This window comes from Sorex fumeus, unplaced genomic scaffold (assembly GCF_029834395.1).
Source record: "Sorex fumeus unplaced genomic scaffold, SorFum_2.1 ptg000115l, whole genome shotgun sequence".
Taxonomy (NCBI): domain Eukaryota; kingdom Metazoa; phylum Chordata; class Mammalia; order Eulipotyphla; family Soricidae; genus Sorex; species Sorex fumeus.
Genome location: NW_026606172.1, coordinates 2,774,690 through 2,800,332, shown reverse-complemented (window position 1 = coordinate 2,800,332; position 25,643 = coordinate 2,774,690).

Below are 25,643 nucleotides of genomic sequence, written 5' to 3'. Positions count from 1 at the left end.
AATTTGTCTTTCCTACAGCCAACTTTGTTCCAGAAATTAAGGATCACTCATTGATTCTTGAACTTAGTCCTTGGTCAGTTTTAATTTGTTTCTTCACTTTTACTTTATCATAAAAACAATTTTGATCATGGTTAAATCAGGATATTTCCATTCTCCTCAGTTTCACTAAACTTTCAATAGTTTTCCTCTACTATTTCATTAAAGCATTTTCTTTAGAAAACTCATAATTACATAATATTGTCTCTCTTTGCATTTGAGTTGTAAATTTTCTTCCAGACTCATATAAATTTTAAAACTCAGGACTATCATTCTTGTGAACCTGAAAAATCTCTTTGAAGTATAATTATCAAATAAAGCAAAAAAAAAAAAAGGGTGAAGGAGGGGGTTCCAGTCTTCCAGTTTGTTAACCTGTTAGTGGTACATCCTCTCCTCTACAATGAGAGTATTATTGTGAAAGCAGATTTTCCTGCACTGGTGAATTCTTAAGAATTGTATGAAATATTTCCATACAAAACTCAGTAGATGAAAAGTTTATTATACAGATAAATTTAGAAGGGACTTGGCTTCTCCCCAGATATCCAGGCTTCTCTTTTATTTATTTTTTGCTCGAGCGGGCCCAGTAACGTCTCCATTGGAGACTTTGTTGTTACTGTGTCTGGCATATCAAATACTCTCGGTAGCTTGCCGGGCTCTCCGAGAGGGGCGGAGGAATCGAACTCGGGTCGGCCATGTTGGCCGCTTGTAAGGCAAACGCCCTACCCGCTGTGCTATCGCTCCATCTATTTATTTATTATTTATTTTATTTTATTTTTATTAGTGAAACACCATGAGGTACAGTTGTAGGCTTACAAACTTTCGTGCTTGGGTTTCAGCTATACGATGATCGAGTACCCATCCCTTCACCAGTGCCCATTCTCCACCACCAATAAACCTAGTAGCCCTCCCACACCCCCATCTCACACGATGGCCACTCAATACCCTTATTGTGAACCACAATATCCTAAATAAAAGAGAGAGCAACAGGTTTCTCTTTTAACGAAGTCACTGGTCCTGCCCAACGCTGCTGCATCCCATGAATGACTTCCCTGTCTTATCCCTACTCTGCTCTCTATCCCGTGTATGCTTTTCTTGTCCCCTGCCATGGCCATGTGTTTATGGGTTTTGACTCTTGTGCTCATTGCCTTGTCACTACTTGGGTATCTGAGCCCTACCTATACCTTCCACTGTCTGGTCCCAAGTGACTGTCTGTACTGGGTCCCATGTCTGAGAGTGCCACCCTACCTGATCCTGGAGATGTAAGGAGAGATAGTCCAGAGTGTATATGTTCAGAGAGAGAGGTGGTGGCTGGAGGGAGAGAGAGAGACGGGGTGGAAGCTTCCTTTCATCTGCTGCCAAATCCCACTCCCAGCCATCCCATTAACTATTCTGATTGGCGAACCTGGCTCTCCACACCTCAGCTCCTGCTTTATCATTCCCTCCTCAGGAAGTGGCTATCCTAAATTCTTTTAGGGATTTGGGTGAAAATCTATCTTCTGAATTACTTCCTGCTGACATGTGGACTCTGGTCTTCGGTAGGGCCCCGAAGGTACAATTCCTGTTCTCTAAATGGAGTGGTGAGGTGGAGCCAGTTTCTCTGATTACTGGTTGAACACTCCTTAGGATTCCATAACTAAAGAAACAGACATGGTTAGATAGTGACAACTAGAAAACATTTAATTAACACCATGGAAAATTGGAGAAAATATTCCCTGTATTAAGACATAGTATAAAGAAATCCCTTACACTCAGAGAAAGGTATAGAAGAACAATTGACAAGTGATGAACACACTTAAACTAGTAGCGTTGAAGAGATATTTCAGATCTTCTAGATGTTGCACTTCATACTTCTTGCCTGGCTGGTCCTGCAAATTGCACTGGAGGATAACAATCCCTCACTTTTTCCCTATCACTAATCAGGTAAAGTGTTTATATTTAAGATATATAAAGCACACCAAAGAACTCTACAAGAAAAAAAAGAACATCAAATTTCATCAAAAAATGGGGAGAAGAGACGAACAAAAACTTCCTCAAAAGAAAAAAAAATGTGCAAAAGGCATGTGAAAAAATACTTTATAAAGGAAATGCAATTCAAAACAGCAGTGATGTTGTAATTCATACCACAAAGACTGGCACTCATCAAAAAGAACAGCAACGAACAACCACTGTTGGCATGGATTATGGGTAAAAACAGACCTTTCTTCACTGCTGCTGAGTATGTTGACAGGTTCAGCCTTTTTGGAAGATAATATAGACATTCTTCATAAAGCTAGGAATTGAGCTTCCATACTACTCAACAATTCCACCCTTGGGAATATACCCCAATGGCCAAAATTTACAATGCAAAAAAGACATCTGCACTCCTGTTTCTTGCAGCCAAAATCTGTAAACAACCCAAGTGCATAAAACAGATGACTGGATAAAGAAACTTTGGGACATATACTGATTCCGTTCTATGCAGTCATTAGAAAAGATGAAGTTATCCAAGTTTCTGATACATGGATGGATCTTTAGAGTATTGAGCATCATGCTGAGTGAAATGAGTCAAAGGGAGAGGGGTAGATACGGAATAATCTCACTCATATGTGGTATATAAAGTAACATAGTAGGTGAGTAACTAAAGGCAGTAGAATTGAAAAGCAGAAGAACTGATCCTTAGTAGAAAGCTTGTCATTGTGGGTGGCTGGGGGTGGAGGGTTGGGAGATGCAGTGGGTATTTGGGATGGGATATGGCTGGGAAGTTATCACAATAATGAAAGAGGAAAGTGATCACTCTGCTCCAGGAGTAGGTGACAAACATGATATCCTATCTACGATATTATTGTAAACTACAGTTCAAAAAAGGGGTCAGGGTTGAATAAAGAACAATAAAAATTGTGTTATAGAGGCAGGCAAGGTAAATGGGAAGAAAATTGGGGACATCTTTCGGAAGGAAGTGGACACTGTTGAAGGAATTTGTATTGGAATATTTGTGCCTAAAACTAAATCATGAATAACTGTAAATAATGGTGATTCAATAATTTTTTAATCTAAAAGTAATTAAAATTACAGCTATATGCATTTCAAGACTAAAATGTCATAAGGACTAAACAAAATAAGATAATTTTATATGCATAATTATCATAATGATGCATATTGTGGAGAAATATAAAAACAAGATAATGAAATTGGGGAAAGCAAACAGGAAGCTAAAAACATGGCTATTTTTGTCTTTTTATTTATTTATTTTGCTTTTTTGGGGGAAAGAGGTGCTTTCTCCTGGTCCTGTATTCTGGGATTCTAGGATCATTCCTGGTGGGGCCTTGGACCTATATGTGGAATGTGCTTATGTAAAAATCAAGCATGATGGGGAAAATGAGTATGTCACAAAGCAATAATTAAAATGGGAAATATTTAGAAGCTATTAAATAATTTACAAAATAGGCCAGAAAAGTATATTATCAAAGCAAAACAGGCAAATATGGCTGTATATGACAAGTGTAAGAAAGAGATTGACCAGCACCAGGAGGATTACTCCATAACTTAGAGGCCAGCCAGGTATCCTAGAGGAAAGGGCAGTTCAGATAGAGAAGGGAGCACCAAATAAAGGATGTTTGGAGGATCCTCCCAGGAGGGGAGATGCATGTCGAAAGTAGACTATGGACTGAACATGTTTGCCACTCAATGCCTCTTTTGCAGACCACAACACCCAAACGGAGAGAGAGAACACAGGGGATTGCCCTGCCACAGAGACGGGGGGGATGGGGGGATGGGGGTGGGAGGGATATTATCCATGGTGGTGAAAAATGGGCACTGGTGGAGGGATGGGTATCTGATCATTGTATAATTGAAACCCAAGCACAAAAAATTGTAAATCTACAACTGTAAAAAAAAAATAAATAAAATAAAGGGAAAAAAAAAAGAAAGAGATTGACCTTAAATCTTTAAGACTGAAATAGTTTCATCTAGCCACACAGTTCATAAAAATCAGGACTCATAAAGAAATTAAATGATGGAAAGCTATTATAGCCAGCAATAGCTTTATAAAAATCTACCACCAATTTAGAAGTTGTGCTGAATATTGTCAGGTAAAAAGTAGAGGATATTTTTAATAAATGTGGAATAGAAAACAGAAAACAGAAGTGAGTTGATCATGATTCTTATAGCAAGGACTGCTGCAGGTTTTCTTTATGTTAATAAGGTATTGGCTGGATTAGAAGAAATTATATGAACAAAGATGCTTACCTTTAGTATGATAAAAATTTGAGAAAGTATCGGAAATCTCCATGTAAGGAAGCAATATATAAAACTGATGTACTATTACAAATTTTACAGAGATATGGAAAGATTTAGTTAAATTTTAAAAACTAGCCATAAAATCTTTCTCATAAGAAAGTTAAATAAAATAAATAGAGAGAAAATTCATAGAATTGACTGTGACAATTCTAAAACTTAAATATCATAAAGTATAACACCAGGATTTTACTTACTCTTTGAGCTTAAATATTTTAGGATTTAAAATAACTGAAATAATATCAAGTACACTCTCCTCCATAGGCCTCTTTCACTGTATATTTATATCTGTGAGATCATCTATGTAGCTATAGACAGTTGTTATTACTTGTGCTCATGACTGTGCCATATACCATGATGAATGGATGAAGTACAAAAGACAACAGTGATACATGATAATATTTCCAGTCTCAAGATATCAAGCATTAATTCGTCTCAAACTGATGAAAACAAGGATGTTTAGAACTTAATAATTATATTACATATCAGGTACAGTTACAATATATTGACTTTTTTGTATTTGTATGTGTAATTCTTTAGCAAAAATGTCTAAATGTAATTTAAAAAAAAAACACTAGAACTCATCTTATAGACCAGGAAGAAGTGGTAAGTAATTTGGTTAAGATAGCAGACTAAGACAGAAGAAAAATGAGCTGAAAATATTTTGAAATAGAAATAAATGGTATTTGAGCATGGATCTCCATGACCAAAAACTTAAAAGAGGAAAATGAGTACATTAAAGAGGATTAGGATACATAAAACAGAAGACACTGTAAACTTAGTAGACAAAGATCTGATTTTTAAGGACTAGTTGAGGATAAAAGTTAGAAAGGTTAAGCACTCAGTTCTCAACTGTGTATTCACTTTTGAAAAATTTTATGTCAGTAACTTGTGCAAATATCTACATTTATGGAAATTTACTATATAAAGTTTTCATAAATTTTTGTGACTGACAAATTTTTATATAACAAAATACATAGCAGTGAGTCTAACTTTTATAATGCTCTCTATAAAAACTAATTCTAAATTGCTTATTTACAATTTTTTTAAAAAAACAAAAGAATATCTTGGTATTTTTACTTCAAAACTTTCTCTTTATAAACAAAGGTTATTATTATATACAATAGAGGTGGAAGATAAGACTGCTTAGTAGGAGTCAGTATTTGAAACTAGAACAATGTTTTCTCAAGATGAACTTTTCAGTACACTCCTACAATTCTAAAACTAGCTATTGAGCATATACTATAATTATGTGCTATAGAAAATGAGTAAAAGATGTTCCTCAGAGACAAATGCAAAGTAACATGGGAACTTCCCCTTTTCTCTACTTTGGAACAATACTACTACACAATACAAAAGAAATTGTTTTGTTTTGTTTTTATTGTTTTGCAGTCATACTCAGCAGTGCTCTGGGGTCAATTTCAGACTTTAAGCTCAGAAATGACCCCTGGTAGGGCTCAAGAGACAGTATGAAGTTCTAGGGATTTAATTGAAATTGGCCACATGTACAGCAAGTACTATGGCTATGGCCCCAAAGGAAACTTTTAAACTCGGGTTTACATTTAAACTAACATTAAAGAACAAACACATTATGCTTACATAAATACACACATACATACACTAAAATGTAGCAGAAATTCTTTATTTTTCTATATTCAGGTAAAATCAAATCACTACAGTTTTGGTGTTTTTCCACTATTCAAACTCAAGACTGATTTCAAATAACTATATGCTAAGCCTTACTAGAAAATTCTCAACACAGATAAATCGTACTTAGTAATGAATGCATTAAAACAAAATAATGTATTTTATTTCTTAAGATGCCTTTCTTTCTTTTGTGTTTGTTATTTTATTTTGTGGGTTGAGGAACATATCCAAGCAATGTGCAGGGCATACTCATAGCTCTGTGCTCAGGGATAACTCCTGGCAGGCTCGAGAGACAACTTAGGATACAGAAGATTGAACCTGAGTTGGCCTTATGCAAGACACACACTTTACCCGCCATACTATTGCTCCAGCCCCATATCTATATTTCTTAAGATGTCTTTTTCAATTGCAATATTGAATACATGGTGAATATAGTTAAAATTCCAGAAATAGCATGTGCTCGAAAATTGCAGAAATGGAACCCACAGACACTGTTAGTGAGAAAATATTTTTATTCAGACTACAGAAAACAATATGGAGACTTGTCAAAAAATTAAATATGTATTTTCTATATAACACAGTAATTCCATTTCAAGGTACCTAATAACCACCTCCAAATCACTGAACAGATGATTAGTTTAAAAGATAATTGTACACCCATGTTACTACTGGAAATAATCCAACTGCCTAACAACAATTTAGTGGATAAAGAATTCATCTTATATATCTATATCTATATCTATATCTATATCTATCTATGTGTATGAATCACTGTATCACTGTCACTATCATCTCTTTCATTGATTTTCTTAAGTAGGTTCCAGTTGTGTCTCCGTTCATCCTAGCCCTGAAATTTTAGCAAGTGTCACATTGGAGGCTCTTTTCAGGGTCAGAGAAATAAGGCCCATCATTGTTACTGGGTTTTGGCATATCGAATATGCTACGGGGAGCTTGCCAGACTCTTCTGTGTGGGCAGGATACTCTCAGTAGCCTGCCGGGTTCTCTGAGAGTGAGAACTAATACAATAAGAGGTCCCAGGCTTCTGGGAGCTTTGTTTTATAGTCTCTGGATCTTGGCCGTTGATGGGATTACACGGCACCAGGGCAGTTGGTGAGTGTGACTATCTAGCTACTGGAAGATGGGGGATCTGGGTGGAGGAAACCCAGTCCCAATCCGAACAAGCTTGGAGAACTCAGCATCTGGTTCTGCACACATGGGTTCCTCTGCGGTTCCTTCATGCATGAGGCACATCCTAGCGTGTGGAGAGTGGTCTTAAGTATGGCAGTGGTTGGATTCCAGAGGTCTTCAGCTGTCAGGGCTCTGCTCAGGGCAGGGAGGGAAATTCAACCCCACCCCCCTCCAAGGGGTCTCAGTGAAGACTGCCAGGCATGGGGTCAGGAGACTATATGTGTGTGTGTAATAAAACTGTATATGTATAAGCAGCATTCAGAAATAAGAAAATATGAAATCTTATATATACTATAATACAGATGAAATTAGACTCTCATATTAAAGGAAATAAATAAATCATAAGAAAAAAGCTAAATTCTCTCATCTAGATGTGTTGGTTTATTAAAACATTCATTTAACACACATCCCTTCACCAGATTTTGAACATTATATGACTGAAACCCAATCATGAATAACCATGTAACTGTGTATCTCACTGTGATTCTGCAATGCACTGCACTGTCCTCCTGCTGTTCATCAATTTGCTCGAGCAGGTCCAGTAACATCTCCATCATGAGACTTATTGTTACTATGGTTGGCATATCGAATATGTCACGGGTAGCTTTCTAGGCTTTGCCGTGCAGGTGAGATACTTTCAGTAGCTTGCCAGGCTCTCTGAGATGGGCAGGGGAATCAAACTTGGGTCAGCCATGTGGGCCGTGTGCAAGGCAAATGCCCTATCTGCTGTGCTATCACTCCCAATAAAAAATAATTTTAAAACAACATAATTTTAAAAAATAAAACATTCATTTCTTAAATATTGTAAGTGTATCTCTACAAGACACTTCCAAATGCTTTATATATTTCAACCCTAGGTAAGACCACAGCAAGCTTGGAAGACTTATTTACTTGCCAAACATTTTAGCTACTTAGCTGACAAATGTTTAAAAATATTAATTTATTCCTGCTATTTTTTACTTTCTCAGCCTACACTGTTTTGAATAGTCCTAGACAAAATTCTAAGCCCCATTTACACTTAATGTAAAATTTACATTGTACTTTTACAGAGTTGCCATCACCCATTGCTAGGTGGCAGTTTGCTTGCTAAATATTCCACCCATTGCAAAATTAGCACTTGCCTGCTAAATATTTCTTACTGCTTTAAACAACAGAGTTTAACTTTAAACATTTTAAAATTTTATTCTTTTATTATAATTTATCCTGCAAGTGCAGCATTCCTACCTCTCTTGCTGCCTAAACAATAGTCAAGTCTCACAGCTCAGATTCTTTGCATCCATCCTACCTGCAAGAGTCATTTTTGCAATAGCTGCACTTCCATTTAACTTGAACACTCTCCAAATGTCCCCACAAAATCTTGTAATACTTCTCATTTATGTGTCCTGTTACTCATAATTTTCTCCCAACTCATGGTCTGTGTAAAATGTTTCCACTTTCAAAGAATATCTTTGATGAATCATTTGGAGCACTTTTGTGGTATTGAGGTATGGTTATTATATACCAAGACCATAAGCATCAACACGGTTAGAAACAAGTTCCCTTAAATACAATAACAACAAAATATGAGTAAATCAGAATAAATAAAGCATCTTGAATCTCAAAATATGGCTTCTTTATTATTCTCCCTATATTACTTAACATTTCTTATCACATCCTTAATTATGAAATATAGAGATTATATGTATATATGTTTATGATAACATATAATCAATGTATAGGAAGAAAAGAAGTATCAACAAAATGTAATTTTCTCTTACTGAGTTGTATGTCTCTTGGCGTATGTCACATTGCTGTCCCATTTTTCTTCAATCTATGATCAGAAACACCCTAATATTTTTCAAATTAATCAAACTGTGTAATATCATTTTTAGGGTAAAAGAAACCTTCAAATGATTCTTTTAAAACATACAAATGAAAGAAATGGGTTACTCCCTCCCTGTTTCATATGGCAAAGATGGTATTTTTGCATGGTCTTGGTTTTCTGCAATCATAAAACATTTTGCTGGGGATATATATATATATATATATATATATATATATATATATATATGAAAGTGAGGCACTTGCCTTACATGTGGTCAAACCAAGTTTAATTCTCAGCTTTCCATATGGTTCCCTGAGCAATACCAGGTTTCACTCTAGAGCACAGAGCCAGAAGAAGCTACTCAGCACCACCAGTTGTGACATAACTGAAGCGTTATCTTTCCCGAAAAGGGAAAACTACCCTTTGTGTAGAGAGGCATGTGAGTGGATAGGAAGTTAACATGAGATACTGACCTCTACAAGTTAGATAACATACATTAAGAAATAGAGACTTCTATAATTACATTCACAAGAACCCGAGTTTTGCCAATAACAAATTGATCCAGGATAAAGAACCTGAGCTCCAGAGAATGGACCAATCTAGATGATCTGTTGAATCCAGCCTTTGTTGGATAACATTGGTTTGCCCTTCCTCCCTGGTCACTGGGAGCTTGTGTTTGTTGATTGTTCCCTCAACCTGTCAATTACCTTTGTCTCTTGATCAGACTCTGACTTGTAAATATTGTCTTTCTCTTCTCCTTATCATCCTTTGCATGGTTAGTTATTTCAGAGCAATTACTTTTTGTATGGATACAGGAAGATAGTTAAAAAGACTAGCCTGAGGCTTGGGAGTTGATTGACTCCAGATAATATTACCTCCTGGGATATCTGCTCTCTCGACTTACACTTCAGTTGCCCTTAAGTCCTAGATCCCCCAAAGCAGGGTCCCTACGAGGGACTGGATGGACCCAGGGCAAGCAGTAAGCTAGCTACCCTGCCATCAAAATGGGCCTGGCCAAAGTGCCATAATGCTTAACTATAAATTAAGAACTTGGTCATGGACAAATTCTGTCATGATCCAAAAAATACTAACTAGATTTGGACCCTGTTTGGGTTAGGAATGATTGATCTGACCTGAACACTGTAGTCTGAGTCGATGGTGAGATACCCCCAGGAAAGTCACCCTACAAGCCTGAAGGTGTCTATTACTGTGTCCATGCAAAATGGTAAATATTAGGAAGGAGAATTAAAGCTGTTAATCAAGTTGCAGGTCTAAGGAGAGGAGAAACACACCTTAAGAGCTGTTTTGCCCTTGTGGGTAAACACACCTTAAGAGCTGTTTTGCCCAGGTGGTAGGGAAGACTGGAAAAACATTTTGACTGCGCTTCCCTTGGGGACCCTTTATTGGGAAGGCCTGGTGAGGGAGATAAGAAAAGGAGCAGCAGCAGGGAGAGAAGGAGAGAGTTGTAGATTCAGTGAGACAGAGAGTTCGAGGAAGATTGAGGAAGAAACAGAGACAGAGACAGAAAGAAGAGACAGAGTTAGAGGAGAAGGTTGCAAGTTAAAGAGAAGGCTGAGAGCTTAGAGTAAGAGTGACTGGGGAGATTGAGAGAGTTGTAGAGTAAATTAAAGAGAGCATTGGAGAGAGCTGGGAGAGACTAGAGAGATGTTGAGTGAATGGCAATTAATCAGCAACCAGCTTGGCCCTCGTTCTTCCTTTGTTCATCCAAGGCAAAGGCTGTCCCATGTGGGGAAGCAGTTTGAAAGCACCTAATGTGGGTGGCAAGAGAGAGCCGCTCTGAGAGTGCGTGAACATCCTTTACTGTGTAATCCCCGTGCAAAGGAGTTTAGTCAGCTCCACGGATAGGGGTTTTTACAAGCCTTTAAGAATTTAAGCAGAGTCCTGTTACCATACCTGGATTTGTGGGCCGTGGAAACCATGAGCTAATATATGTGCTATAATCCACCAAATGTATAGTAATTTCTTGTAAGAAAACATTCACTGAATAGAAAGAGGAATGTCTTCCTTGACAGTCTCAAGGAAGGGCAGTCTTATTTCTTTCCTGTGCAAAATAAAATATTCAGGGGGCCCTGTCTAAGAATTCTAGACAGTGATATTAGCCCGCTACCTGTGAGACGGTGTATTAGGGTCCTTCATGTCATCCCTGTGGAGCTTGGAGTCTTGGGAAAACTTTCTGAAGATAAAATTCCCGCTGATTGCTATTTCATAAGTTTAAAATCACTCTTCCCAGACCAAGAATCTCATACTCTTGGCCATTATTCACTAAATTCTGGCAGTGTGACACCGATTTGCAAATTGGGTAAAAATCACAGAACCCTCACAGTTCTTGAAAATATCTGGCTTATTAAACATTGTTTTCTCAGCATCAAATATAAAGCTCAACATAATGCCTAATATATACTAAAAATATAATGCCTAGTACATATTAAAAGACTTTTAAAGTAAATAATTGACAAAAGAGTCTAGTAATACTATTACAACTTAAAGGACTCTTGCATTATAAAGAATCACTTCCTTTAATAACCTAATAATAACCTAAGCAATTAACTTATTTTCTTTATTAGTAAATTTTAATGTATTAAACTAATTATTTTTATTCATGTTTATTCAAATTAAACTGCATGATGACTGAAAATATAGATTTCTTTTGGTTTTATGTCTTTAATAGCTATCCACAGAATATGCCACTTAATAAATTATAAGTGCTAAAACTTTGATTTTTACTATAGTCACAGATAATTACAGAAGCATTAGAAAGTCCCACATCATTTGAAACTAATTTTCTAACCAAGTAAACTAAAAAATAATGAATTAAGTACAATTACTAGTTTGTTTGTTTGTTTTTAGCAATGCCAATGAACCTTTTTAATATATAGCTTCTAGTTGCAAAGAAGTTATATCTTTGGAAGTATTTAAGGTGTTATTTGAGTGTCAATTACAATGCTCTTACATTTAACCATATCACATAACAAACCAGAGTAAAATGTTATCAAGATGGTAGATTTAATAAAAGTAGTAATTGAAGAATAGTTTTTTCCAATATGTTCAAAATAGTTTCTCGGAAAAATATCTAAAATTTTGTATATGTGCTTATATAAGCATATATTTTCTGGAGAAAATTTTCACGGGTTTATCAAATTTCCTGGCCAAATGAAATAATTGTTAAGATTATAAGTACATATTTTTTTAGAGAATCTAAATTAGTTACTAAATTTTAGGTCTTTTTAAAACCTTAGGAATTAATTTTTAGGGGACTGGAACGATAACACAGTGGGTAGGGCATTTGCCTTGCACGCGGCTGACCCGGGTTCCATTCCCCGCATCCTATATGGTCCCCTGAGCACTGCCAGGAGTAATTTGTGAGTGCAGAGCCAGGAGTAACCCCTGTGAATAGCCGGGTGTGACCCAAAAAGCAAAAAAAATTTAATTTTTATAAAGCAACATAATTCCATTTTATTAAATAAAATTTTTCTTATAAATCAAGCTATTATACCAATGAGTAGTTTATTCAACAATCTTTGTGATTACACAATACCTTGATAATAATAGTTATTCTAGTTATTAAATAATAGTTATCCTCAATTTTGTTTCTATTTATTTATACTATCACTTACTTATATGACACATTCTATAAGAACACAAAATATCTTGAGCTAATATTCTAAAATGAAAACCTTGACTAATTCTACCTTCATTTTAAATGTATTCAATATTTTTACATGTTTATTAAACTTTCAGGAGGCATCATCATAGTCATTTTGCACATTTTTTTAAATGTATTTTTTTACTGAGCCTGTACCCCTAGTTAAAATTGTCCATCTTGTAGATGGACTATTTGTAATCCATCTCAAACTACTTTACTTATGAATATCACCTTTTACCTATTACCCAGTTACTTGTTCTAACAATTTGTTCTTTAAATCTTAATTTTCTCCCTTGATTTATATGTCTAAATTAGCACAATTTAAGTATATTTGGGGAATATTTTCAGTGGCAAGGTACAAAGGATAGAATAAAGGTGTAATAGATATTTTTATATCATCTGACAAATCACAAACTGGTTTGGAGTTTTATAGTAAAAAGGTAAAGAAATTGATGCTGCTCCATGTTTAACAATGAAAGAATGTTTAAATTAAGTAAAAATATAGATGAACTGGAAGTTTGCAGAGAGAATGACTAACCTTGAGACATGTTATTATATATAATCTTTGTTAGATGAAGTAACTCATTTGTTCATGGTAATAGTGAATGAACAGAGTGGAAATAAGCAATTCATAAACATGGCATAGTATAGTTAACCAACTTTGTCATAAAACACACTAAAAAATAAGGCATAATTACCAATAAAAAGGAAAATGGTGATCTAGATATTAAAATCTTCCATAGATGTAATGTGAAGATAAGAAATGGTATGGAAACTGGTTGATAATATGAATAAGATATTTTGGTGGTTTCTCTGTTGATATGTACTCTAGTGAAAGTGAATTTATGTAGAAGGGAGAATTTTTTTAAAAATGCAGATGAAGTCCCAAACTATAATACCCACTCCCAGACTAAGGTCACTTTTGCAAGGAAAATATCTCCATTTGATATGACTGCAGGAGAAGTGTCCGTAGATACGGGCCAAACTTGTAGGCAAACAAAAAAGACATATGGAAGACAGAACACACCATTAGGGCCAGAGCAATAGTACAGTGGGTTCAATCTATGAAATCCAGTATGGACCTCGGAGCCCTAACAGCCCACCAGAAGTGATCCCTGAGTAAAGAGCGGGTGTAAACCCTGAGCACTGCTGGTATGGTTCAAAAAAACACAAATAAACAACAGCAAAAAGATAAGATTATCAATCCTTTCCAAGTTTCAAGGTATTAAGAGGTTAAATGCATCAGAAAATCCTTGGGTTCATTTTGGTGTATTCTCATTAGACATTAAAATTTTTCCTGATTTATATTCACTAGCCTGGGAACATATAAAATTCATTGCATTCAACTCAATTTGGTAGTATTACCTGGCTAAATATATCTTGTTTTAGTGTCATCCAAGAGAGTTAATAAGAATTTATCCATTTGTGTGACAAAGTAGTAAAAAAAGATGAACTTTATGTTCAATTGGATTTATCCTTTTTATTTAAAATCAAGTAATTATTTTTATTCTGATGTTAATAGCAAATCCAAATTAATTGATAGAAAATATAACATTTAGGAAGATTTTATCTTGTCACTTATTGATAAAATAGAAGCCAGAACTGGAGCTGGAGTGCAGAGCAGGTAAGGTGTTTGTCTTGCACATGGCCAACTCAGGTTCAATTCCCAGCATCCCATGTGGTCCCCTGAGCACTGCCAGGAGTAATTTCTGAGTGCAGAGCAAGGAGTAATCCTTGTGCATTGCCATGTGTGACTCAAAAAGTCAAAAAAAAAAAAAAAGAAGCCAGAATAATTTTTTGTTGTAGTATGTCAGAAAAGAATCTGCGCAATATTTCATATATCAAAATCCTATTTCATACCTGGTGACAAATAAGGACAGTAATAGTATAAAAGGAAATACATAGTTACCATTCAACATTGTTTTTATAACTTAAAAGTTGCTTGTAAAATTTTTTTAATGTTGGAAACTGTGTGATGAACAAAAATCTGCAATAAATGGAATGTACCTTATTACAAAATGCATCACTGAAATCTGGTAACCTTATGCTTATCTTTCCACAAAAGTGTGCATTTGTTAAGTAACTTTTAAGTCTGAGTTTCAGCTGATCAGACTATCTTCCAATAACTTTGTCTAAAGAAATATAGCAAAATAATATAAAAAATTGTGTATGTCTAACTCTGGATTGTGCACAAAATTAATGTTTGAATATTCACATAGTTTTTTAAATCAGTTGTAAATAAGAGTTTAAATGCTAACAAAATATTAAATATCACCAAAAATAGAAAAGTGAAGAGGAAAATACTACACAAAAATAGTTTCTCAACAGTTTAAAGCAGGTTAAAGAAACAAGTTCCATCTAAGAAAACAGACTGGTTCAGTTTGAAGTTTAGTAAAGAGAACAGAGTCAAAGGGATTTTGGTGGGATAAAGATATTGTTTAGTAGAATCTTTGTTGTTACTGTGTCTGGCATATCGAATACTCTCGGTAGCTTGCCAGGCTCTCCGAGAGGGGCGGAGGAATACAAAGTCTCCAATGGAGACGTTACTGGGCCCGCTCGAGCAAATCGACGATCAACGGGAGGGCCTTTACCTTTTACCTTTACCTTAGTAGAATCATTTAGAAAAGAAACGAAGAAAAATCACAAAATGCCAAGGTCAGGTTTATTTTTGTCAAAATTTATTGTTGGTCAGATAAGAGTGAAACTGTATCTATGCTGACTCATCAGGCATGGGGGTTGTTATTTGGTATGTCCAGAAGGGACATTCTGCCTTTCAGCATTCAGCATGGGAGGGCAAAGAGCAATTCAAAAGGTAATAACTGGAGAGTTCCATTTCTGACCGGGCATTTCATGTTTTGAATGGATTGAGCTGGGAAAGAGCTAAATAATTTCCAAGTGACAAGGGGTTTCCCTAGAAAAGAAATAATTTACTCTAAGGATAGGCTACAACAACTTAAAATCAATTTTCTTTTGTTAAATTGTCTTTCAAGACAAGTTTTAAGGATGAGAAGTTACTTTAAAGATTTTTTTTAAAATAGTAAACATAGAAATAACTATATTTCTGATAAAATAAACATGCTGTTATCATAATTTATCCTAATTAAAAACTCCGTTGATCGTCGATTTGCTCGAGCGGGCCCAGTAACGTCTCCGTTGGAGACTTTGTTGTTACTGTGTCTGGCATATCAAATACTCTCGGTAGCTTGCCGGTCTCTCCGAGAGGGGCGGAGGAATCGAACTCGGGTCGGCCATGTTGGCCGCTTGTAAGGCGAACGCCCTACCCGCTGTGCTATCGCTCCAGCCCAATTAAAGCAAGTATAAAAATTATTTTAGGCTATTTTGTGCCTATTTTGATACTAAAAAAAATTTGTATTTTATATAGGAAAATTTTGACTTCAGATTAAATCTTTGACAATAAATTATTTCATTGCCCTGAATTGCAGAAGAAATAATAGACAAATTGCTAGTAAGCATGAACATGGAAAAGGTAGATAGAATATTTTGTAAAGCAGAAAATATTGCTCAAGTAGATGTTCTACAATAGTGAATCAATTATAAGCAAAGGACAGTCACAGTTCACATACACACATTTTCCATTCTTAAATATTTTATATGATATTAATTTTTCATTTGCTTATTTATTTAATATCATAATGAAACTTTCAATTTTTCAAGTTTGATTTTGCAGAAAAATTTTTCTTAAGGTTTCTCAACTACAATTTTTTTTTCTTTGTGGGTCACGCCAGCCAGTGCAAGCCAGGTAAGCATCCTACCAGCTGTTCTCTTGTTCTGAACCTAGATAAAGAATATTTTTATAACTCTTAATTCATGGTGGCCTAGGTAAATTCTTTAACAAAGGTCTACTGTACTAAATTGTTTTGTTTTTGTTTTTACTCAGAATCTATACACATACAAGTAGTCAAATACAGTTCCATATACTGAAAGATGTAAAGAATTGAGAATTCTTTTTGACCTTCTGATTTTCTAATTGACCGAAAAATAAACTAACAAACTATTTATTTTTATTTACTTAGTTATTCACAGGGCTGGAGCGATATCACAGCGGATAGGGCGTTTGCCTTGCACGTGGCCAGCTAACCCAGGTTCAATTCTTCCATTACTCTCGGAGAGCCCAGTAAGCTACCAAGAGTATCTCGCCCGCATGGCAAAGCCTGGAAAGCTACCCGTGACGTATTCGATATGCCAAACACAGTAACAAGACTCACAATGTTACTGGGCCCACTCGAGTAAATCAATGAACAATGGGAGGACAGTGACAGTGACAGTTATTCACAAACAAGGGACTAATTAATATCCTTTAAAAATTAATTAAACTATCACATATTCTAACTTGGGACAGTACTTTCTTCTTTAACAACAACAAAAAAAAGTCCACAACTTTTTCACTGTATTCTTCAAATTGGACTTTGATCATGCTTTAGGAAATAATTATAAGGCTCTAGAATTATCTTGGGCTGGAGCGATAGCACAGAGGGTAAGGCATTTGCCTTGCACATGGCTGACCTGGGTTCGATTCCTCCACCTCTTTCAGAGAGCCGGGCAAGCTACTGAGAGTATCTTGCCTGCATGTCAAAGCCTGGCAAGCTACCTGTGATGTACTCGATATGCCAAACACAGTGACAAGTCTCACAATGGAGACGTTACTGGGTTCGCTTGAGCAAATCGATGAACAATGGGAGGACAGTGCTACAGTGCTACAGCATTATCTTTATCACTCAATGATTTATGTTACATTTTTTCTTCAGAAGAGATGGTGTATTCACACATAAAATTTTTAAAATAGTCTCAGAAGATGCCACATAATTGCTTTATATGGAGCAACATTCCCTGAATGGTTTGTTTCTGTTGCTATCTTAAACTCAGTTTTATTTTTCTTTATACAATTTGTAGATACAAAATAATTGCAAGAATCTCTTTTGAAGGTGATATGTGTTATGAACTGAAGTGAATTCTCCAAGGGGAAAAACAAATTCCAGGATGATTGCTAGAATGGCTTTGCTTTATAGCTGGTATTTCAAATTATATTAAATATTTGGTACTATTGCTCATGTTGAGTGATTTTGAAAAGTTTACCAATCTGCATAACTATTTTAACTACTCAGTGAAACATTCATTAAAATGCATGGTCCATCAAAAATTTTATATTGATATATTGAATGCCCTTGTTCTGCAATTTACACATAAACCTCAGTCGCTGATAATTTTTGATAATTTGCCAACTATTATGTACTCTGTAAATTGCTTCAATATGTTCACTTAAAATATCCACTTGACTGTGGATGTCCTAATAGAGTTAATATTTCATAGTGTGCAAAGTGAAAATGAGCTTTCTTCCTTTACTGTTTATATAAAGATCCATTAATTCGAATTATTGGTTGGGAGAATCATACTCATTCACCAAATGTATATTCTCTTTTGGTTTTCCCTCTGTTGTGAATCCTGAACTGTGTCAACTATGTCAATTGACCGTTCAGATGGGAGTAACATTCAGCTTTCCATTTATTTTTTTGCAATGCCTTTGTCCTTCTTTTTAACTTGGCCTTTTATCACTTTGACCTTAGGTTAATAAATACAAGACACAATCTGGATGGAAAATTTATGTAAGTTTAATGTCCTCTAGGTATTAGATCTTTCTGTTCTAAATGATAGGAAATAAACATAAAAGGAAATCAAACACTTAAAAACACGGTTTGTGAACACTGTATGTATCTTCAAGGTAACATAACAAAAATAATATGACATAAAAATGTGCAAGTTCATAATTTATGTTACTTTCTTCTTTGGAGCTTCTGCTTATTATCAGAGTGAGACAATTTTTTCAAACCTGAAATTTAATTTCAATATTCTGTGAATAATATTTTCATAGAGATCTTATAACAAAGTACCCAAGACTTTCAAACAAGTGAATTGCTTTAAAAAGCAATGGGGTGTATTCTAGGGCCAACAGGTAAAAATCTATAAAGACAAGCTAAAAAAGATTAAGTGCTCTCTTGGGAAGAACATAATTAAGAAAGATTTCACTGAAATACACAGAACTGAACATGATAGAAATAATGTCAAGCAGACTATTTTCTACTTAAAGAAGATAACAAGATGAGAGTTCAGGAACGGGACTGGGGGGTGGGAAAGGAAATTCAAGGCAGATGTCAGGAAGTAGTTTTTCATAATATGGATCTCAAATACTTGGGAAAAACTTAAATAGAAAAGAAAGGTAAAGTGAACTCAATGACGGCAGAGATTGAAGAGAATTTTACTATACATTTAAATATAAAGTAGACAATAATAGAATATACAATTACGTTGCATGACATTCTGTTTTGTTAACTATTTGACACACTTAACTTTTCATTTAAAAATTATTTATTTTTTTAATCACTGTGATATAGACCCTAACTTAAGTTGTCAATGATTAAATTTCAGTATACTGTGTTCCAATACCCACCTCTCCACCAGTGTACATTTCACAGCACCAGTGTCGCCAGTTTCCCTCCCATTATTCCCACCCTCCCATTCCCCAGCATGCCTCTGTGGCAAGCTTTTTTCTTCTCTCTCTCTCTCTCTCTCTCTCTCTCTCTCTCTCTCTCTCTCTCTCCTCCCTCTCTCTCACACACACACAATGTCTCTCTCATTCTCTCTTTCTTTTTTATTACAAATGACATGCTTAATTTTGAATTTCAAATAAAACAGAAATCATCAAGAATCATGCAAATCAAAATACTTATAAATTATGATAAAAGCAAAAGAAAGGGAGTAAAAATTAGTAAATTAATTCTTTAACCTAGTATAAGTAAATATCTCATTCAACAATGTGACTTGAATTGACAGTAATTTTTTAACCTAAAGGGTTATGACAGTGCCTCTCATCTATGTTGCAGACATAATTTTTCTGAAATTTTATTTTATATAGTCAATATCCTAATCATATTTTAATGGTACCAAATTTGATGCTGCTATTATCAGATATCATTGATTTGATTATTTCAATTGCATAGAAATTAAAAGAAAATACACTAAAGGGCAGAGCCAAAGCCCAGATCAGTTCCAAAACTTCTAACATCTCAAATAAGTCATGTCCTCTAACTGTTAAGACTTTTTTCCCCACGCTTCAATTCCATTGATATCCTATTTTGCACATTTCTAGCTATGAATATATAATTATTTGTTAATTTGAAATCCTTGTTCACCACAGTCTCAGTCATTTTTACAGGACCTAATATTTTTCCATTACTAGAAAGGATGATATTTTATATTATGAGGTAATGTCCAGTAGATAATTTGGTGCCTAAAAGTGAGTTCATGAGACCATGGATTCCATCCTTCATGCCACCATGTGAGTTGAGGCAGTCCATGCAGTTCTACATTTAGGACTCTGAATGGCACAGTGGAGGGTAAGGTCTCTGGAGCACTATGACCAGAGAGTGTGAGTTGCAACTAAAATTATCCAACCCCTGATATCAAGGATATACAAGGTACTGGTTGAACTTCACAAGAAGAAAACATCCAATCCCATAAAAAAAATGGGGCAATAAAATGAACAGAAACTTTCTCAAAGAAGAAATCCAAATGGCTAAAAGGCACATGAGAAAATGTTCTACATCGGAAAGATTACATTCATCTGGGGAACATAAAGTAACAACATAGGAGACTAACACCCAAGAGTGGCCGAGATTAGTACCAGGAATTTTGCTCAGTGACTTGGAGGCCAGCCACACATGCTAGGGGAAAAGGGAGCTCAGATCTAGAAGGGAGCTCCAAATAAAGTGTGTTAGGAGGATACTCCCAGGATGGGAGAAGATGCTGAAAGTAAACTATAGACCAAACATGATTGCCACTCAATGCCTCTTTTGCAAACCACAACACTCAAAAGGAGAGAGAGAGACAGAACAAAAGGGAATGCCCTGCCACAGAGGCAGGGTGGGATGGGGGGAATGGGGGGGATGGGTGGTGGAAGGGATATTGGAATCCGTGGTGGTGGAAAATGGGCACTGGTGGAGGGATGGATACTTGACCATTGTATTACTGAAACCCAAGCACAAAAATGTATATGTCTACAACTGTACCTCATGGAGTTTCACTAATAAAAATTTTTAAAAAATAAAGTGGAAGATTTTAGGAAGGAGAAAAAAATAAAAAATAAAATAAAATTATCTAACCCCTGGTATGCAGCACAATTAAAAGATGTCCAACCACTGCATTTAGGAGTCCTCCTGTGTGTATGTGTTTGAGTACCAGAGTCCTCTGAACATGTTTGAGTGTCACAATTAGCCAAGTTCAAAGATTGATGAATAGAGGACTACAAATGTAAAGATTTGTAGAAATGGGTGTGAGAATTGTTGGAAGATCCCATCTTAGTGACCTCTTGTACCCTTGCTGAGAGCAGCATGGGGGATTCCACACAGAACTCACTGACAGACTATAGGAGCAGACTCCTGAAGGGGGCTCCTCTCACTCCTAGCAAATATATAGAGGTGGAGAAACAATTGTCAAGAATTCCTACTGCTGCAGATATATAAACGCAGCCCACCAGACTGCCAGCAAAAGAGCAAAAATTTTTCAGCAAGTAAGTACTCTGTGGAAGAGAGAGAGAGAGAGAGATCTACAAGATCATTGTTGGTGATTTTAATTCCAAGATAGGACCAAGAAGATCAGCTGAAGAACTCCACAATCGGGCCCATGGTCTAGAATGGAATGAACATGGTGACAGACTGTCTGAGTTCAACATGTCGACCAAGACCATCCATGGTAACTCAGTTCCAGAAGGCCGAATCTAAACGTTGGACTTGGGAGTCTCCCAGTGGATGGTTCCACAACAAAATTGACCACATGATATTCAATCGACGGTTTTGCCTGACCGATGTCACTGTTGTCCCAAAATTCCAAATGAGATCAGATTACCATCTCCTTCGTGCAAAATTCTACTTCACAAAGCAAGGAGAAAGGGCTGCAAAGTTTAAGAAGAGAACTCCCAGAACGACCACCAACTTGGAGTTCTTTGACACTATGGCGGCAACATGGGAAGATGCTGTCGTTGATAACATTGATAAGGAATATGATTGACTGGTTCAGCACCTCCATGATTATGCGAGAAATGCCAAGAGAGAGATAGCTACAAAAAAATCGCCTGTCTTCGAAAACTCTTGAGTTTATTTGCCAACGTGGCTTGGCGCAAGCCTCAAGCAACTGTAAGCGAATGTACGAGCTCACAAAACAATGCAGAGACGCGATAAAGGACAACCTCAAAGAGAGAAGAGCAGCAGTGCTGGCAGATGTGGCAGAAGCCAAGAAAAACATTCACAATGCCTGCCAGTCCTTCGCCAACTACAAGACCAAGATGACTGCCTCCAACGTCCTGATGGATCTATCACATCTTCCAGAAGGGCAATGAAGAAGATTATTCATGACTTCTACTCGCATCTCTTTGATAGCCATGTCTACCTGCCTACATACCAAATTCCGCAGGATGGATATGTCATTCCCAACGTACTCCCTTGCGAAATCCAACAAGCCATTTCATTGGTAAAGAAGCGAACAGCACCAGGCCCAGACAAGGTCAGACCCGAATAACTGAAGAATTTGCTGTCAGTACTCATCAATACACTGGCTCAGCTCTTTACACGCTAGCTGTCTGAATGCAAGGTTCCGTGCCAGTGGGGAAAAAAGCAGGACCACTACTGTACAAGAAGGGAGACATCCACGGCATTGGCAACTATCGCCCGATCTGCCTGTTGTCTGTCCTCTACAAGCTATTCACTCGAGTCATCCTGAATAGGATTGGCAGAACACCAGATGAAGGACAACCATGAAAGCAAGCCGGTTTCTGAAAAGGATTCAGCATAACCGACCATATTCATACAATAACCAAGCTCATTGAGGTTTCTCGGGAGTTCAAGATGCCACTCTGTCTAATATTCATTGATTTCAAGAAGGCCTTTGATTCTGTTGAGACAGAAGTGGTCATCGAAGCCTTAGTCAAACAGGGTGCTCAAACTCAATACATCAGGATCCTTCCTGAGCTGTATTACAGATTCACTACCAGAATCTCACCATTCTACGAAGAAGTGATCATCTATGTCAAGAGAGTAGTTAGGCAGGGTGATACTATTTCACCAAAACCCTTCAGTGCCACCCTTGAGAATGTCATGCAATTACTGGAATGGGAAGGAATGGGAGTGGAGACAGACAGTCGGCAACTACACCACCTCCGCTTTGCTGATGACATCATTCTAAAAACACCAAACATTAGCCAAGTGGCACAAATGCTGGCCAACTTCGACCGTGAGTGTTGAAAGGTCGGACTACAGCTGAATCTCACAAAGACAATGTTTATGAGAAACGGTCTCATTCCTGACATTCCATTCGCTCACAATGGAATGAACATCTCCAAATGCAACAGTTATGTGTACCTAGGTCAAGAAGTCAACATGATGAACCTGGCACCTGCATTGTGCAGAAGAAAAGAGCAGCTTGGAACACCTTCAAGAGCATCGAAGAAATAGGTAAGAGGACCAACAGCCTCTTGCTCTGGGCACATATGTTCGATTCCACTGTTCTTCCTATATTAACATACGCCTCAGAGATCTGGACCCTATGAAAACAGGATGAGAACACTTTTCGGGTCTCCCAAAGAGGAATCGAAAGAGCTATGCTTGGAGTATCACACTTCACTCAAATGAGGGAAAGAATCTGGAGTTCCGACCTCCATTGATGGTCAAGAATCAGGGACACTGTCTCATTTGTGAAGGCGTCGAAAATCATCAGATGGGCTAGACACGTAATGCGATTTGGAGATGACCCCTGGACTAGAACCACTACTGACTGGATTCCATAGGACGTCAAAAGATGACGTGACTGCCCACTTACGAGACGGTCAGACTTCTTCGTCAATACTCTGAACAATCAGTTTGAGGCTCTTCGTGTTCTTTGAACAAGCAGACGCCTTTGGGCTACACTAGCATGACAGGGATGAATGGAGACGTTACTGGCACCTTCTCCAGCAAATCGTGGTGTATCGGGATGTCAAGTGATCAAGTACTTTGTGGTTCTTCAAAGTCTAACCAGTCTGTAAGAAGACCCACTATCTGCTGTGCTCCCTTGATGGGCAATGGCCCACCACACTCTGCTCAATGCCAGATCTTAAGTGCAAAGTTGTTGTCACTAGTTGTTATCTATGACCACATACACTTTTCAAAGCTGCCCAGCATAGGTTTCCTTGTGAGTAACCAGATTCATATTATCACTGTAGCATCTTCCAGACATTTATGACTACAGACCCCCTGTTTGGGCCAGGTACTCTAAATTTCAATGCTACAGCTGAATACAACCAATTAAGATGATGAAAACATTGTTATCATTCAGACCTACTGCAATCTGTGCCTATGACAACATATCCCTATACAAGGGCCAGCCCAGACTCCTGAAAAAATAATAAGCAGAAAGAAAAACTTACCCACACTGCTGGTGAAAAAATAAAAAACATTAATTCAGAAAAGATACATGAACATATAATGTTTAATACAGTGCTTTCTATAATAGCCAAGATATAAAACCAACCCAATTTTCTAATTATAGATCAACAGGAGGACCTCGACCTCGAGATGATTGGGCAAAGCCAATGAATACTTGAAAAATTGATTAATATTCAGACTATAAGGTGGAATCTTGCATTTTGCAACAACATACGTGAAACTAAAGGGTTATACCAAGAAAAATGAGTCAGGAGGAGAAAAATAAATATTGGATGACCTTATTCATATGCCAGAGGTGGATAAACAAAGCAAGAAAATAGAAAAAAACAGATCCTTTGATTCTGCATACAAAAAAAATGGTACAAGAGGGGAGGTAAGGAAAGAACTCAGTATGGAAGGGGGAACAATGCATGGTGGTGAGGAATATTGGTATTTTGGTGGTCGGTATTATATGGAAACATGTATTTTGAGAAGGTTTGAAATTGACTCCTATAACATACACATTTTAGTAACCCAGTTCCCTCAATTTAAAAACATAAAATTAAAATGAATCAAAGCAATATTGTACATAGATTTACTAAGTGGAAAATGTTCATTGCACATTACTAAATGCAAAGGATAATAAAGTATTACACCTAACCTTCTTTTAATCATTTTGCATACTCTGTTCACATAGCATAGAGTACATTTGTGACAGTCCAAATCCATTCTAACAAGTCTTAAAGTAGCTATTTACTTCCACATATGCTGTATCATCAACAGAAAAACTACATTTTTAATACTTTCCTATTTTCACAAAATTTCCCCATTGAAATTTTATTTCTATTATGTTTTCAGTATTTAAAACATTTTATTATTTTACACCTACTGTAGAATAATAACGAATTACCACAAACATATTAGCCTCTTATCTCTCTCCACAAAGATAATGGCTTACTAATGTTTTTCTTTTGATTCAAATGTTGCTATTTTCATAATTTAGAAATATACTATAGAAACTAAGCTCATCCAGTTTTCAAAGGCAGAAACTTGAGAATTATTTTGTTTTCTGGATTTTGTTCACATATATTTCTTGAACTTTTTCTCTCTGCAATGTGTGTAATGGTATCAAACTGTTCTAACAGGAATTTATTTTTTCTTTCAGTACATCAATAGAACCTAGAAACACATTTTCAATTTGAAAATACACACTCTCATACCTTCCTTTCATTCACATTGCCTCCAGATTAAAATTCAGAGCAAAAATTAATTTTCTTTCCAACTCAAAATACATGCACCCTTAAGATATTCTAACATCCATAGCATTTCTCAAGCAACTTCCTTTGCAATTCATTTATTCATATTAAAACATCAGTCAGATGTGAAATTTAATTGCTTGCTGGGGAAGTGTTCCCACAAAAAGTTTTAGTAATTGCAAAGGGTCTGATGTTTTCCCTGCTTGCAAAGTAACATGGTATTCCACTATACTTTCATAAGTCCTGATACAGGACACAAGAACCTATGAAGAAAAACTGAAAGACACCATGAATTAGAATAATTTCACTTT